The 18,719-nt window shown below is 41.0% G+C and overlaps 1 protein-coding gene across 2 annotated transcripts in view; it reads right to left on the reverse strand.

The window, feature by feature from the left end:
• The window catches only part of ZNF143 (zinc finger protein 143), a 313,756-nt gene that overhangs the window by 11,886 nt on the left and 283,151 nt on the right, over positions 1-18,719 (reverse strand). The gene's annotated exons all lie outside the window — the stretch shown is intronic.

Genomic DNA, 18,719 nt, shown 5'->3' on the forward strand with positions numbered 1-18,719 from the left:
TATAACCAAATAAAAAATCTCTCTATTGCCCCTTCTTTTTAAATGTTCAATGTTAGCATTGTTTTCTTGGTACACTTTGAAAAGAATACATTTATTTAAATCAGGTAAACACCAGTGAAGCTGAATGCATTAAATATAGAACTGTGTATGATCATGAACCCACAACAGAAATTATATTCAGTGAGGGGTTTCAACTGAATCATACACAATGTAAGCAAAGTTTGAAATGTCTCTGACATGCACAACGCTGACGTGGAGAACACAAATTTGTGAATAGTGTAGGCATACACATTGCTATTTTGTTTAAGGACTCCCAAGTCACTACTACTCTTTAATTAGTCTCAAACAAAATAGAAACTGCTGTCTTGCATTCCTCCACAATCTTCCTAATGGTTTCTGCGTCCCTAAAACATAAATACCTGATATAGGCTTAGAACCAGTTTGAGTGGGCTTTACGCTCAGCCTCTTTGCTCTTCTGGATCATTTGCGTGTTGCAGAAAGGGCTGCAGATGTTTGTGTGGCCCCTCTGCAATAGGCATACCGGATTACCATTTGCACCCATACACTGTGAAAGGGGCATTTCCCCATATGTATTGTGACATGGCCTCACGCAATGAGGAAATGCCTTTGGGCCTGTACCATATTACATAAGCCACAATGTCCAAGAAATTCCTGCTGGATGCACTAAATGTGTGTTACCAAGGAGGTGGCACACAACTCCCCCCACGGGGGCCCTTTTGGAGGAGGTTTGAAGGTGCAGCCCTCCAGATACTATTCACTATTAGAAAGGTAGCAGTGGATGACTTGGATCCTCCATCTTGCGGCTACGACAGAATCTAATGATCGATTCATGCCCCTGATCACCCCTTTTGCCGCCAGTTTGACCTTGCCTTAGTTTGACCCCCTCTTATGACTCCTACACCCCTCACTTCTTGTTTTGGTCACAGTAAGGGGCCCTTGTGACTCGTTTCGGACCCACGCCTTTTCTTTTTCGACCCTACGCAATGATGGTATCTGGTACTAGATGTTGCTCTATCACTGGAACCTTACCGGTTTGTAGACTCGCATACTCTGACTTTTTGGTGTCTCGTGAAGTACTTTCCTCCATTGCAGGTCAACCAGACCAGATTTGCTTTTGAATCCCCCTTTACTTTTCCCCACCTCCCTCCATGCTCCATAGAACTAGTTCCTCTGTTGTTATTTAATGTACTAGTAACTGATGTCATTTTGAAATCACAGTTGTTCTCTATGCATTGTTTATGCCCCAGTAACTTATGTAACCCTGTAACCCACTGTATGCCTTCCTCATGTTAAGTGCTCTGATACACCTGGGTCTAGCCACCTCTATATAAAACTTTTCAAATATACTCACCTCGGTGACCGAGCAACGTTGGCCGATGCCCTGTGGAGCTGTCCTATGCATCTATTGAAGAGTTTGCCTCTGGTTCACCCCTTGGCCGTCACCTACCCAGCCGGACATCGGACATTGTTTTCCTCGTCTCCCCGTTATGTTTCCTACCTGCATACCTTACCCCTGCTTACCATTCCCCCTCTACCTGTCACTCCCCACAAGACATTTTTGCTACATTTAACTCACATTTCTGTGTAATCTTATGTTTTCCTCCTATGTCTATACTTGGCTCCTGTAACTGATGTCATTTGCTGCCTGTAACTCGCTGATCCATATGCAAAGCGCTCTGATACCTCCGGGTCTAGCCTGCGCTATATAAAACTTTTCAAATAAAATAAATAAACATAAAAATGACAAATAAGATTTAAATTGGTTGCATACATAGCAGGAATGTGATGGTCTCTCCAAGGACGTGTAGGCAGCAGGGTGTGGTGTAAATCTGTCAACAACGGATACATGTGTGCCACAGACGGGCAAGATGGAAGTAGATCAGTTGTGCAGTATGTTATGGCTGATGCCACAGTACAGGCAGAACTGAATAGAATGTTTATAGTTCAAATACTAAACAAAAATAGATTTTCTCTTTTGTGCTTTGCTCGTGTCTTTACACCTCCCTTTAGACACATCTCCATCAAATTTGAAAGAGTACACATAGAGGGTCATATACAATAATATTAAAAACATTATTAAAAAATATATTTAAAAAATCACAGTCTCTGTCACACTATCCTTTCAAGGATTATCATTTATTTTGTAATTAGAATATGTAGATCACATTAAAAAAACTTTAAAAAGGATCTCATACAAATACATAATATTAAAATACGTAAATCATTTTACTTTTGCTACAATACTAAATAAATAACAATATCTTTTTAAAAATCTGTCAACACAGCATTTCAGTGGCAGTGTGAATGGTTCACTCCACCTTCATCAGGACATATATTTTAAAACCACAGACTATATGAGACATGGAAACTTAAGTTCATTAAAATTTTAAAACATAATATACAACTAAGTAGTGTACAATCGGCATTGTTACACACCTTGCACCCCCATTTTCTTGTGTATAGCAACATTCATTTCAGATTACATTTTCCCTTAAGGAAGGTGGTTGTATTCACTTATCAGTTTACACATAACAATTACATGTTGCCGTTAGATAATAATGTAATTTAGTAATTTAGTCTCCTATAGGCTTTTGATTTTAACATATATGTTCTGATGAAGGTGGTGTGAACCATTCCGATATATATTCTAATTACAAAAGAAATGATCATCCTTAAATGAATAGCAAGACAGAGACTGTGGTATTTGAATATTGTTTTTCAATATTGTTGCATATGACACAAGGTGTGTACTCTTCCATATATGATGGTGATGTGAAAAAAGGGAGCGTAAAGACACAAACAAGGCACAAAAGGGAAAATCAATTTTTGTTTAGTTGTAAACTACCCTGTCTCTTTTGGCCAGTTGGGGTGACTCTCCTTTTGTTTGCAGTATAGTTCAAATACTGGTACACAATTCTGGGCACTAGAGAGCCATTCAATAATAAAAGGGAAAATTCATTCCAAATAGCAAGAAACATCAGCGATATTAGTAAATATAATAGCAAATGTGGAAACTGAAGTTAGCTTTTACATTAAAACTGAGAAAGTATTTAATAAAAAAAAACAAGTAGCAATGTACCCACAATTACACAACAAAACTCTGTATAGAGACAGGGAAAGTGTGAAGGAGAAACTCACAACATGTTGATGAAAGGGGAAGCCAGGATGGGAAATACGGACAATAATATGAACTGCAAATATAAAGTTAAACAATGAGCATCAACGTCAATAGTATAATGTATTTGTAGTCTAGTGTAGTGTGAGACTGAACTATGTTAATCATGAATAATACTTTTGAGTGGGGCTTGTGGCAAAGATGGAGGCAAGTCAACTGCCTGGCAAGAAACAGTACCTAGAATTTAGGAAGTGTCCAGACCATCTCCATGTCCCACATATGCACATCTTTAAAGGCTAAGACTTCAAACAGGTTTACTCTACACAGCCTACTGGCATTTGAAGTAGTTTAAATATATTTTGATAGACCCACGTGGCAGATTGAGACCGGTTTTCCTCTCTCACCAGTAACAAGCAGAAGTAGTGAAGTATGCCATGCGATAGAGCTAACCGAATCTCAACACAAAACAAAAAAGAACCCTTAGTAAAAGTATTTTCAAGCAGACAAACAAATAGGAACTCATAATTAGGGCTCCCAGTTTTATGGTATTTTTTTAACATTGCAGTCTGTATTTATCCATATTTATATTTGGGGCATTTTATCAATATTTGTCCATATTTAGTTTGTGTTTTGCATATAAAGGAAGTTATAAAACTGTACATTTCCATATTATTTAACTGATAGAAGCGCATTCATACTTTGATGTCTGTCGTGTTTTAGCTATTTAAGCTGCCAAATATTGCAGACCAATATATCCACTGGTAAATACTAGCATTATACTACAAATGTATCTTGACATATGCCGTTCTTTAAAGACATTTAATTGTGTTTTTTAATTTCCCATGCTGTCCATATGCTCAACTGTTGAGCTATAAATCATGAAAGACAGCACAGTCACTTAAAAGAAACACAATTTTCTGTATTTTTCCACTTTTAAAAATGAATGCAGACTGAAAACACATTGTTTTCGGTCTGTATTTATCTGTAAAAATCTGTAAAAACGGAAAACCGGGAGCCTTACTCATAATCAATACACAATATCTAAGAACACATTCTGCACACCTGAAACAAGGTCATAATGAAAGAGATATCCTAGCAAGTTGTGAGGCAGTGGTGTTGTCAGGAGGAACATGGCGGCAGGCTGACGTCTGCTACGGGAGCTCCGGTCTGAAGGTGGATTTCCCCTTTCATGAGGATGAATTAGCGGATACCAAACGGTGAGCAGGTACATGAGACCGTTTTAAGTCTTATTTGCTCGAGCTAATTTCATTTATTATTTTTATTATCTCCTTTCTACGGGTTTCATCGGACGTGAGCGTGGTGTGGAGCCTGGCTGGCGTCTGCTCGGCGTTAGGACCCTGTGGGAGCCTCGGAGCCTCGGAAGCCCCAGAGAGCCAGAGCGGGAAGGAGTGTGCCTCTGATGGGAGTGGCATTTGTCCCGGTTTCCGCGGACGGAGCAGTGGAAGCGGTGAGCGGTGTCGGCTTCGGAGAACAGGAGCTTCGGCGGGGATGTCGGGCGAGTATATGGCGGAGGTCAAGGCTGGTGCTGGCTAAGATCAGCCTCCGTTCCCCTCTCAGCCAAGTTCACAACGCTGCACGGTCAGTTAAAGGAGAGCGGGGCGGCAGGCAGCGAGTTGTTGGAGGTACTATATATAACGCGAATTTGGTGAGGGCTAAGCAGCTAGATTATTCCTGCCGGAAGGCGCCAGGCGCTGATATTGCCAGCACTGTCCTCAGCCTCTCTAAATCGGTACAGCACGGGGGGAGGACTCAGTTATAAAAGCTGCATCAAAAACTGTATCAACTCAATTGAAACCTGCTCACCCTAGAGTAGACGGGGCAGTTCTATCTACCGACTGTGGGAGAGGGCGAGGGAGAGAAAGAGAAGAGACACTGGTGCCCGCTGTTTTTCCTGCAGTTCTTATAGCACCTGCTAGAAATAGGTACCAACTTAGGTCCAATTTAGATCTACAGAAGACCGGGTTTGGTTATTTGAGCACCCCAGGGTTAGAGGTAGTGCTGCTTACCCCAGAAGGGAGGAGGAAGTAAAAAAAAGGACAAAACTCTTAGAGCAGGGGAGCCTAGGAAGCGGAGACTGTCAAAAAACGGTCCATCTCAGCCAAAACCAAAACCTACACCCTCTTTAAAATCATACTTTAAAATTATGGAGCAAGTGGCAGAGCCTAAGGGGGGAAACCCTCCCACACTATCCTCTATTCCCATCTCCACTATTACTACTCCAGATAAACAACCAGCAGGTGCAGGGTCTCAACCTGTGACTTTGGTGAATAGATACACGGTGTTAGCATCTGACCTAGACCCAGAGGAGCAGATGCTGCGTGAGGAGGATATATGCAGTCAAAACTCTCCACAGGCAGCTCATGGTTTATCCTCTCCTGTGGCGCCTGCTGAAGCTCAAATAGCCCAGGATGGCAGAGGCAGCGAGACAGCATTAGTTGCACTAGATGGAGGACTCTCACAGGTGGAGTCGTTCTTGCATAATCTGAGAGGCAATCTACTGTCTAAATTCGACATTTCGGAGGCGAACCAAAAGAGTATTCAGGAACAGTGCTCTAACTTAGAGGCTAAACTGGATGATGTCTGTAAGCGGACGGGCATCTTGGAAGAAGAAGTCACCTTGTTGGCTGGGGCCTCAAAACGGCATGATAGAGACATTGAGATTCTTAGAACCCAGAATAGGACTCTCCAGATGGACATTGAGAGACTAGAAATTCAGTCCAGGAGAAACAACTTCAAATTTTTAAAAATCCCAGAGGGGGCAGAGAATGGGGATGTTAAGACATTTATATGCAAACTTCTCAGAGAGGGTGTCCTTAAAGATAGACCTGACATAGACCTAGAGTCAGAAATCCAAAAGGCCCACAGAGACCCCTTCAGACTGCAACTGAGAGAAAAGGCCCCCAGGAAGATTTTGGTAAATTTTCATAAGTACACCATAAAGGAGTTAATTTTGGGTAGAACTTTGTCGGATACTACACTCAGAATAGACTCAGCTAAATATCTGATTCACTCTGATGTGGGGAAAGCAACAGCACAACGACAACGGGAACTAGGAAACAGGATGCCAGATTTGAGGAGTATGGGCGCACAGGTCCAGATGAAATTTCCAGCCTTTTTAAAAGTAGTCTGGAGAAACAAAACGCATAACTTCCTATCACCTCAAGAAGTGGACACGTTTCTAATCCTAATGAGAGAAAGCTCTTAGTAGAGCCCTGTCTGTTTGTTATCTCCGCACCTTGACACCATGTCACTCTTATACCTTGATACCTCAACATTCTGACACCTTGAAATGACCCCAAAACAATTGAGAGTAACCATTTTCCCCTAGACTTAGATCAAAATAGGGGGAAGGGGCGATTAGATGGGGCGCATAAGGGGTGAACTGTCAAAAGAAAAAAGAAAAAAAAAAGAGATAAATGTGTGTACACATAAGGGGGTGGGAAATTCTGAATTAATAAAAGAAAATAAAGGGGAGAATACACATGGAAGTGAAAAAATAAATAAATAAATAAATGATAAATAAACAACAATAAAATGCACTAGAGATCACATTTTTGGTACCTACTCTCCGTTTATAAGATGGGAAATCCCGACCAGACACCAAGGGGCTCCCAACAGGCGACAAGATCGCCAAAATAGGTATGGGGGGTTCCTCATGGGAGGTGGGTAGTTAGTTGGGTGGCAGGGGTAAAAAATGGAAAAAATAATCCTCATGTACTTACGAAGAAACAACGTTTTTTAGATGGGAGCTGGACAGTGTAATTTCCAAAAAAAGGTCCGTATGGCCAACATGACGGGTAAAATTAAAATCATCAGTTGGAACGTAAACGGTTTAAGGGACAGGAAGAAGATGCATAGCGTAAAAGATTATCTGTATAACTCGGGAGATAATGTTTGCCTGCTTGAGGAGACACATCTAGAGATGTGAGAGTGCAAGTCTGCGTTTAATTAATGTGGGTGGGTTCAGGATATCCTCTGCTCAGAGCAAAGTGGTAGTACGAGAGGGGTGGAAATATTGATTAGATCAAATGCCGGGATTAGGCTGGTCAAGTCTGAGACAGATCATTCTGGGAGATGGTTGGTGGCATCTTTAATAAGTGGTCAGATCCCCTTTATATGTGCAGTTTATTACGGGCCCAATCAAGACGCTCCGGGGTCCCTCATAAAGCTTAAAGCTAGCTTAGCGGAGACCGTAGGACCAGTAATTTTAGGGGGCGACTTTAATTTGATCTTCGATGAAAAATTAGATCGTACCTCCAGGGTTAGATTCACACCCCCTCAAAGATCCCGAATGGAGCTCAAGAATATAATGAAAGATTTTAACCTTATTGATATCTGGAGAGGTAAAAATGAAGGGAAAAGGGATTACTCCTTTTGCAGTAAACGATATGGACATCACTCCAGAATAGACTTTTTTTTATTGGATAAAAAACTCTTTTCAGCGGTAGACTCCATATCCTATATCCCGGCGATCTTGTCTGATCACTCAACTGTAGAGCTTGTAATTCATCTTACACAAAAGGTACAGCAGAGGAGGTGGACCCTGGATAGAACCCTCTTACTTCAGGAGGAGGTTAGGCTGGATCTGGTAACACAGACGGAGGAGTTTTTTAGGCTTAACAATGGTTCTACAAGTAAACAGATGATATGGGAAGCGTTCAAGGCCTTTATCAGAGGCTCTCTGAGTGCCTTGATGATTAGGAGAAATAAGCGGATGAGGTCAGAGGAAGAAGAACGCCTCCTCAAGCTTAAATTAAAAGAACAGGAGCTACAGAGAGCATCAATAGATCAGTTGGATATTAGATCCCGACTACAAAAAGAACTTGACACTCTACGGGCCGAGTATCAAGCAAATCTAGATAAGGTTTTAAAAAACAGATGGGACGCTAGTAAGCTCCAAAACTTTTCGTATGGGGAGAAATGTGGTCGCTTACTCGCATGGAAAGCTCGTGCAGATAAGACCAGAAATCAGATTAACAGTCTATCCCTTGCTAGTACAGGTGTTACCACCTACGATGATGATCTTATTAGAGAAGAGGCTAAGACCTATATGCAAAATGTATATAGAACCAACTCTAGCTTCTGCATGCAGCTGGCTGAAAACTGGCTAGGTAAGATACAGCTTCCTAGTTTGTCAGAAGAAGATAGGTCTTTTCTCAGCTCTGAGATTAGGGAGGGCGAGGTAAGAACCCAAATCCTGAAAATGGCCAAAGGAAAAGCAGCTGGCCCTGATGGGCTTCCTGTAGAGCTGTACAGGATAGTCCTAGATCAAATAATTTCTGATTTAACACTACTGTTCAATGGAATCCTTATAGGGGAGAACAGGTTCCAAATTCGTGGTCGGAAGCTACTGTTACATTAATACCAAAGCCAAACAAAGATCCAGTAAATATCGAGTCCTACAGACCAATTTCTTTATTAAATGCAGACTATAAGATTTTTGCGGGAGTATTAGCAGCGAGACTGGCCAGGGTGGTTAAAACTATTGTCCATAGTGATCAGAGGGGCTTTATTCCCGATAACAACGAGCTAACTTTCCAAGTTATTGCTGCAATAGATGTTGCTATAGAAAAAAAACTGCCTCTGACCCTGGTAGCGGTTGACGGCGCTAAGGCATTTGATCAAGTAGATTGGTCATATTTATGGACAGCATTGGCCAGCTTTGGTGTCCCAAACACCTTTGTAACAGCTATGAAATCTCTTTATTGTGCACTGTGTGTTAAAATTTTAGTGAACGGGTCTCTTACGGATTGGATACCCATCGCCCGTGGAACCAGGCAGGGCTGCCCTCTGTCGCCTCTTTTGTTTAATTTATATATTGAGCCTTTTGTGTGTCTGCTGAGGTCTGACCCATTAATTAAGCCCTTTAAGATTTTTAACCTAGAGTTAAAATTTGCATTATACGCAGATGATTTATTGATGTATACTTCAAATCCAGCTGAATCCCTGCCAAGACTAATAGAGTTAGCAGACAATTTAGGAGAGATCTCAGGGTATACAATCAATAAAGATATCACCGAGATTATGAATTGGAATCAAGAGGCAGGGACGTTAGGATCAAAGACACAAATGAGATATCTGGGTGTACATTTGGCTAAAAAGATTGCGGATATCCCAAAAATTAACCTAGATAGAGTCACCAAAGATGTCTGTACCCTACTCCAGCGACGGTCGTCTCTCCCTTTAAATATCTTTGGGAGAGTCAACCTAATCAAGATGATTATCCTCCCAAAGATAACGTTCCTATTTAATTCCATCCCTTTATCTTTTCACATATTGGCTATTAAAAAACTACAAGGGAAATTAGTATCCTTTATTTAGAACTCAAAGTCTCCACGAATTGCCTGGAAAAGGCTCAGGAGAAGCTTGAGAACAGGGGGGTTGGCTTTTCCAGACCTATTCGTCTATTGCCATGCATTTCACTTCAAAAACGTCAGATTATTGGCTGGTAAAACTGATCAATCTTCTTTGGGTTTACTTTTCTCAGCATTGTTACAGGATACCCCACAGGGACAAGACTCTTTTCTTTTTAAATTTGGGGACACTACATTTTTTTTTTAAAGTGAGACTCAAGATTCTGGGGGCGGCCTTAAGAAACTGGGCATATGCTCAATATTCCACATTACGCAATGCAGGCCCCGATATGGGATTCTCCGGGGACTCCAGCCTGTCTGGACGACCAGTTATCCCGGTCCCTGAGGTTGGCCGGGTTAGAATGTTGGGGGGACCTACAGGTGGATGCCCAGCTCTCGAGTTGGGAAGCTCTCTCTAATTTGACTGGGGGTACACTTACCAGATTTAAATATTACCAGCTAGCCGGATGGTGGTCAACTAGAGCTTGGGACTTTAACAATTCAAATCCGAAGTTTGATTCAGTAACCAGGAGTGGGAGGTGGAAAAATCAAATCTCATATTGGTACTCAGCCATGCATGACGCTGAAAAAGTGACGGAACCAGAGATACAAAAACTTTGGGGTAATTCTTTAAACCAGAATAGTGGGAATGTTGGGGACTTGTGGTTTGATTCCTTTTCCATCTTGTAAGCAGTAGTTAAGCCTGCTATGTTAAAAAGAAATCATTTGTATACTATGTATAGGGTATATATAACCCCTAAACAATTTGCTAAATTCTCCAACTTAGAATACCATTGTCCGAGATGTAGGCATCCCGAGGCGGACGATGTTCATATGTTCGCTGATTGCCAAGCAATAAAGGACTACTGGGCTAAGATTCGAGGCTTTCTGGAAGATGTCCTTCAAATACCCCTGGAGGTTACCACAAGAACTATCCTATCTGGGTTATGTCTGGACTACAATGTAAATGATCCCCTTACTAGATTTGTTTTTTATGTTATGCTCCTTGCAAGGCGCGAAATATGTAGAGCCTGGAAGGATCCAACCCCTCCCACTTTTCCAAATTGCTTAAGACACATTATTTTTACAAGCAAATCTGACATGGCATGTGATTCCACAAGTTTGGTTAAAACCTGGGCTTCTCTAGTGGCATGGCAAGACGGATGATTGGTTTTCCAATGATTTATCTGGAGCCCTGCTGGTTCCCTTGACTCCAAAGTAACACGGGCGGCAACTATGGTGTGAAATTGAGTAGAGTTGGGAAGGCAGTGGCTACTTGAGGGATCAGGCTTACCACCTCGCTATTGTCCGATAGAATCAGGGCTGGACCAGGATGACCAACTGCGTAGAGGTTGCCAGTCTCCCATCAAGATTTCCAATAATGGTATATGAGGAATACCAAAAAAAATATATATAATAATGAAAGAGATATAAGTAAAGGAACTCTAAAGGAACTGGATTTTAAAGCTTAAAGTCGAAAGGAATATTAAACCTCTGTTATGCCAGGGCAAACTGTTGTTGTGCCATATGGGCTGCTATGTCAGATCACAGTATCCTAGGTGTTAATGAGAAAACCCCAAACAGGATATAGGATTTTAAAATACAGCCTGGCCGACACCGGGATCACTAATGTGACACCCACACCTCCTGAAATAAATCAAACAAATGGCACTCTCCCAACTTCTTATACATCATATATCAGGAGCATGTCCATAGAAAAACAACATCCCAGACCCATATGAATTTATATTTATTTAAAAAAAAAAACAAGTTAGAAATGGAAAAACATACATAAAGCATATTGTGAGGGAGTCCTAAAGGAAGATATTTTAAACAACAAATATCCGTACACAAAATATGAGTTTCAGTTTCTGTGTGTTAAGTAATACATTGTCTTTGAAAAAAACTAGCACTTAATTCTCCTTGATGAGACACTCTGGCCCTGTCACCACTCAAAAGGTTAATTCTTTAAGATTTTTTTCCCCTTCGCTAAAAAACATAATTGTGCAAAATGTGCCAAGTTCTGCAATCACAAACTGAAATAGTACAATTCATAAGGGATGAGCACAAAACAGCAGCAGACAACCCCCTATCGATATTCAAGTATGAGCATGATCATGTTGGCTACAATGCTTCCTGGGATCAAATATGAAGACTGCAAGGTAAAAGCACTCCACTATACTTGATTCTGTGTTTATGCACATATAAGGCTAGGTGAGAGATCAAAGCTTTGAAGTTTGCCAATTAGTCTTAAAGGAACAGGCACAATATTAGAAACCTGTGCTGCTATGCTGCACAAACCTGGCCGCTCACTTCCATGAAAATGAAGAGGTCTAACACATACACCTCTTACATACGTCTGCTATACGTCTCACATAGAAATGTTAGAAGCAGTGTAGTGCATGTAAACTTGGGTATCCAGTTTTAGGTTTAAACCTGCCATAACTGATAAAACTGAGGGGTAGTGTGATCAGCGGGTCACTGATCCCATCCTGTGGCGCACACACATGTTCCTCTCCTGTGAAAGAGGTTCCAAAACAATTTCTTCACGTTCGAGTAGGCTTTTATTCAGCAGTTTTTTAATTAGTTATTCTTTTCATGGTTAATTGTTCATTTTCACGACAGTTTTCAAATATTCATTGCATATTTTACATTTTGGCACTGTCCTTTATTGACATCCAATGCATTTCGAGGCATATCCGCCTCTTCATCAGGGAAAGGATACTACAAAAAAATGAAAGAAAATTACGGTAAGTGCTGGGGTGGGTCGATAGGGTCTTTGTGATGGGGGGGTCTAAACGTGGAGGGGGGGGGGGTTGGTAATTGGAAATGTGTGGCGTTATGGGTACACCTTAGAAGAATCCACAACCTGTGCAAGGAGTGAAAGGGTGTTTGTAATCGTGCTTACGTGCGCCGCGTTTCTGACTGGTCGTGAAATCTGTGGACCCAAAAGATGCTTGTATGAACGAAAAATGCGCATAGCTTGGAAAGTGACATTCAGGAGGCTTGTCGCGCATTGAGGCTGCCGGTATGTCAGGAAACTAACCTGTTAGTAAGTGTCGGTTGGCCGTACGGGTTCCGCGCTTCCTCACCGGTCCAAACGGGAGTGTCTGTTGCTCGGTTTAATCATTGGGTCATGTGCGATTGTGGCGATCACGTGATCATAAACAGTGACGAAAGCCTATGTGGGGCAGTGTTAGGTGGTGTGTTAGTAGGGTTGCCGGTGAGACGCAATGTCTCAATACAGGTACATGTGATTTGAACCAAATGTAAATGATAAATGTGCCTTATAAATTGCAAAAAATGAGTACAACGAAAAAACATGATAAAAGTAAACAACATATATCAACTATATTAACGTGGGGGTACACAGGTATCACGTTAATGCTCCAATTGTGAATTCATAACATTCTTCATATTCATAAATAGCAAGAGAGTTCAATTCTTTCATTGAGCCCAGATGGCTTCTGGGTCGACAGTCTTTGAATCCAGGTATTTTCGCGCTGTAAGAGATATTTGGTATTGTCTCTGCCTTCAACTTTCATAATCATTTCTAATACGATGAATCTCAGTTGGGAAATGTTGTGTTTCAGTTCTTGGAAATGCATAGCTACAGAAGATTTGCTACTTTTTAATCGAATGTTCGACTTGTGTTCTATCAACCTTGTCTTAATTTTTTGTTCCGTTTTACCGACGTAGAGTTTTCCACACGGACATTTCAGGGCATATATTAGGTTGCTTGAATCGCAAGTGGCATTCACTTGTAATTTTATTGGGTTGCCTCTCATTGGGTGATTGATTACATTTCCTTTTATAAAGTTATTGCAATTCCCGCAATTTAGACATGGTTTGGTGCCAGTGTAGTTTATCGTTGGAATGTGTCTGTACTGAACTAGTTCACCAATATTGGGTGCCCTGGTAATAGCAAATAGAGGAGGTTCCTTGAATATTTGGTTGAAATCAGGTTCCAAATTGAGCAATGGCCAGTGTTGGTATATTATACTTTTGAATTTGGAGCTTGCGGATGAGTATTTTGAAACTGCCACTATGCGGGCTTGTGATTTTTCGATCCTCGGTTGTAAGAGTTTTGATCTCTCTATCTTAAGAATTTTGTCGGTGGACTCCTTGATGATTTCCTGTGGGTATCCTCTTTGGTGAAATTTCTGGCCCACTTCAGTAATTCTTTGTATCGATTTGTGGGAATCAGATGTTATTCTTTTGGCACGAGCCATTTGAGAAAATGGAAGGTGTTTTTTCAAATTTGGTTCATGAAAACTTGAAAAGTGAAGCATGTTGTTCCTGTCCGTAGGCTTAGTGAATAGGTCTGTTTCAAATCCTTGGGGGTTGACTGAAACTTTAACATCCAAGAAGTTTATACTTGTGTCAGATATTTCCCAGGTCAGTTGGATCCTTTCATCTATTAAGTTGAATTCAGTCAGCAAGTTTGTGAGTTTTTCTTTGGTGTTTTTCCAGACGATAAAAATATCGTCGATGTATCTGGTTAGTAATATTAAATTGTCGGTCCAGTCAGTTTTTGAAAAAATATGGGTCTCTTCGAATTGTTGCATAAAAAGATTCGCATACACAGGTGCTGCGGGATTGCCCATGGCCATGCCAGCCAGTTGTAAGTACCAGGTGTCTTGGTACTTGAAATAACTCTGGTAGAGGATGAATAACATAAGTTCCATCAAAAATGTTTGAAATTTGGTTTCTATGGAGGAGTCTAGCAAGGTTTTTTCTATTGCTTCTATACCCAAGGAATGGGGTATGGACGTGTACAATGCACGTACATCAGATGTACATAGGATTAGTCTATCCTCCGGATTAATTTCAATGTTGTTTAGTTTTGAGATAAAGTCAGTCGTATCCTTCGTATATGTCCTCATGGATTGTACTGCGGGTTGAAGATACTTGTCTATTAGTTGTCCAACTGGTTCATGGATACTTCCACATGTAGAGACTATCGGTCTCATGGGGGGGTCCATTAGATTTTTGTGTATTTTCGGCACCATTCTAAGAGTAGGGCTCTTCGGGTTCAATTTGGTCAAAAATTTCTTGGTTCTTTCATTAATGGTACCTTGTTCGTGTGCCTTCTCTAGGATGGTTGTCAAAAGTTTCGTGAATTCCGCGGTGGGGTTATTGTCCAGTTTCATATATGTATTCGTGTCTGTAATATGTTCCATGACCTTAAGATTATACATATTTTGGTCCATAATAACTAGAGCTCCCCCTTTGTCAGCTTTCATGCATTTAATCTGATCATTTGACGAAATCCTTTTCAAGGTGTCTTTGTCTTTTTGTGTAATGTTTTTGTAATGTGTCTTGCCATGTTTGATATTGGTTAGATCTTGTTTGACTCTGTTTTCAAATAAGTCGAGTGTTTTATGACTTATGGGCGGTTGGAATGTGCTCTGTGGTCGTAATCCTAATAGTTGGTCTGGTTCATCTTTGGGTAGTTGGGGTATCACATTATCAAAAAAATGGCGTAGCCGTAGTTTGCGCATGAGTTTAAAAAAACTCACTTCTAGTTCCAAGTTGTCTGTGTGAGTAGTGGGTACGAATGAAGTACCTTTTTGTAAGAGTCTTTCTTCATGTTTGGTTAATTTGTACTTGCTAATGTTGATGACCAATTGGTCTGTGTTTATGTTTTCTTGGGTTTCTTGTCCTTGATAGTTCCAGTTGTACTCCTCGTGATTGGTGGTTCTTTCTCCCTCTCTTTTTCTTTTTCTCTCTCCTTTGTTCTGTCCTCTCCGGGGTCGCCTCTTTGTGCCTGACCCTGCTCTAAAAAAGGAATTGGTTCTGTGGGTTGGCTGGTGGTTGGTTGTTGTGCTTGATCTGTCTCTATGTGGGTTCTTGTGGGTTGGGCTCGTCTGGGCCTTTGAGAATTATCGCTACCTGATGACGATGTTTCTGTCTGTGAGTTGTATGGTTTGTTCCTTCTTTTTTGGGCGTATATGTCCGCCCATGTATATACTTCTCCCAGTCTGTAGTCGAGCGTGTCACGCTTGTATTTCCGGATTTTGCGTTCGTTTATATCATTGGTATGTTTCTCCATTTGTGCTTTTATATCTTCTAAGATGGTGCTCAACTCTTCCTCTGATAGCATTTTAGATAATTCTGTAGATGTTTCTGTGATTTCGATAGACAGTTCTTCCAATATTCCAGATAATTCCTCAATGATTAGGAGGATAAGGTCTAGGGAACATTTATTCAAGATTTCGTACCATTTTTCTTGAAATTTCTTGGAGTTTTTACACAACGACGGTTTGAGGGCAATCCTTAGGCCCCTTGGTATACGTTGGTTACGGTGGTATTTGACCAATGTGGTAGCGTGTAGTTGCTGATTTATGCGTCTCTTGCTTAAATATATTAATTGTCTAATATGTTGTTCTTTGGAGCGGGTGGTGGTTTCCTGTGCATTTTCTTCCCTGATTAGTGCGTAGATTCGATCTGCTTCATCTGATTTAAACGCAAATGTCGAGGCTCTTGCCTCCGTGCTTTTAGCAATGTCTTCATAAGTGTTCATGTTGATTTTTATGGGCGTGCTATCGGTCCTGGACACAAAATATGAAACTAGGCAAATGGACTAGATGCACAGCGTGATTCTAAATATGTTGATACTCGTTTTTTAGGGTGCTGCCACAGTATCGTCGCGTGTCCCGCGGCGTAAGACTATAAACTGAGGGGTAGTGTGATCAGCGGGTCACTGATCCCATCCTGTGGCGCACACACATGTTCCTCTCCTGTGAAAGAGGTTCCAAAACAATTTCTTCACGTTCAAGTAGGCTTTTATTCAGCAGTTTTTTAATTAGTTATTCTTTTCATGGTTAATTGTTCATTTTCACGACAGTTTTCAAATATTCATTGCATATTTTACATTTTGGCACTGTCCTTTATTGACATCCAATGCATTTCGAGGCATATCCGCCTCTTCATCAGGGAAAGGATACTACAAAAAAATGAAAGAAAAGTACGGTAAGTGCTGGGGTGGGTCGATAGGGTCTTCGTGATGGGGGGTCTAAACGTGGATGGGGGGGGTTGGTAATTGGAAATGTGTGGCGTTATGGGTACACCTTAGAAGAATCCACAACCTGTGCAAGGAGTGAAAGGGTGTTTGTAATCGTGCTTACGTGCGCCGCGTTTCTGACTGGTCGTGAAATCTGTGGACCCAAAAGATGCTTGTATGAACGAGCGGTTTCAAAATACTCAACCGCAAGCTCCAAATTCAAAAGTATAATATACCAACACTGGCCATTGCTCAATTTGGAACCTGATTTCAACCAAATATTCAAGGAACCTCCTCTATTTGCATTCACCAGGGCACCCAATATTGGTGAACTAGTTCAGTACAGACACATTCCAACGATAAACTACACTGGCACCAAACCATGTCTAAATTGCGGGAATTGCAATAACGTTATAAAAGGAAATGTAATCAATCACCCAATGAGAGGCAACCCAATAAAATTACAAGTGAATGCCACTTGCGATTCAAGCAACCTAATATATGCCCTGAAATGTCCGTGTGGAAAACTCTACGTCGGTAAAACGGAACGAAAAATTAAGACAAGGTTGATAGAACACAAGTCGACCATTCGATTAAAAAGTAGCAAATCTTCTCTAGCTATGCATTTCCAAGAACTGAAACACAACATTTCCCAACTGAGATTCATCGTATTAGAAATGATTATGAAAGTTGAAGGCAGAGACAATACCAAATATCTCTTACAGCGCGAAAATACCTGGATTTAAAGACTGTCGACCCAGAAGCCATCTGGGCTCAATGAAAGAATTGAACTCTCTTGCTATTTATGAATATGAAGAATGTTATGAATTCACAATTGGAGCATTAACGTGATACCTGTGTACCCCCACGTTAATATAATTGATATATGTTGTTTACTTTTATTATGTTTTTTCGTTTTACTCATTTTTTGCAATTTATAAGGCACATTTATCATTTACATTTGGTTCAAATCACATGTACCTGTATTGAGACATTGCGTCTCACCGGCAACCCTACTAACACACCACCTAACACTGCCCCACATAGGCTTTCGTCACTGTTTATGATCACGTGATCGCCACAATCGCACATGACCCAATGATTAAACCGAGCAACGACACTCCCGTTTGGACCGGTGAGGAAGCGCGGAACCCGTACGGCCAACCGACACTTACTAACAGGTTAGTTTCCTGACATACCGGCAGCCTCAATGCGCGACAAGCCTCCTGAATGTCACTTTCCAAGCTATGCGCATTTTTCGTTCATACAAGCATCTTTTGGGTCCACAGATTTCACGACCAGTCAGAAACACGGCGCACGTAAGCACGATTACAAACACCCTTTCACTCCTTGCACAGGTTGTGGATTCTTCTAAGGTGTACCCATAACGCCACACATTTCCAATTACCAACCCCCCCCCCCCTCCACGTTTAGACCCCCCCATCATGAAGACCCTATCGACCCACCCCAGCACTTCCCGTAATTTTCTTTCATTTTTTTGTAGTATCCTTTCCCTGATGAAGAGGCGGATATGCCTCGAAATGCATTGGATGTCAATAAAGGACAGTGCCAAAATGTAAAATATGCAATGAATATTTGAAAACTGTCGTGAAAATGAACAATTAACCATGAAAAGAATAACTAATTAAAAAACTGCTGAATAAAAGCCTACTTGAACGTGAAGAAATTGTTTTGGAACCTCTTTCACAGGAGAGGAACATGTGTGTGCGCCACAGGATGGGATCAGTGACCCGCTGATCACACTACCCCTCAGTTTATAGTCTTACGCCGCGGGACACGCGACGATACTGTGGCAGCACCCTAAAAAACGAGTATCAACATATTTAGAATCACGCTGTGCATCTAGTCCATTTGCCTAGTTTCATAACTGATAAAACCCCACCCGAAAGGGGAACCACACTCATCAGTTTAAACATATATACACTGATAAACATCTGCACAATCACAAACTAAACTGTCATTCAAAGAAAGGAAAGCAAGATAAAAAACTAGTCATTTCTATTTTCCTATGAGGGGCAACACAATGTAACTTTGTTACACAAGGTAGTAGCAAAATAACTGGTCTAAAATGATTTTGCTTGAGTTTTAATATTTAGGAAAGTCACTAAAATACTGTTTCTTCTTCCTTTCTGTCCTCAATTTTTGTGTGTTTGGATTAAAGGTGTATGGTTTAGAAGCATGT

This window comes from Lissotriton helveticus, chromosome 3_1, assembly GCF_964261635.1.
Source record: "Lissotriton helveticus chromosome 3_1, aLisHel1.1, whole genome shotgun sequence".
NCBI lineage: Eukaryota > Metazoa > Chordata > Amphibia > Caudata > Salamandridae > Lissotriton > Lissotriton helveticus.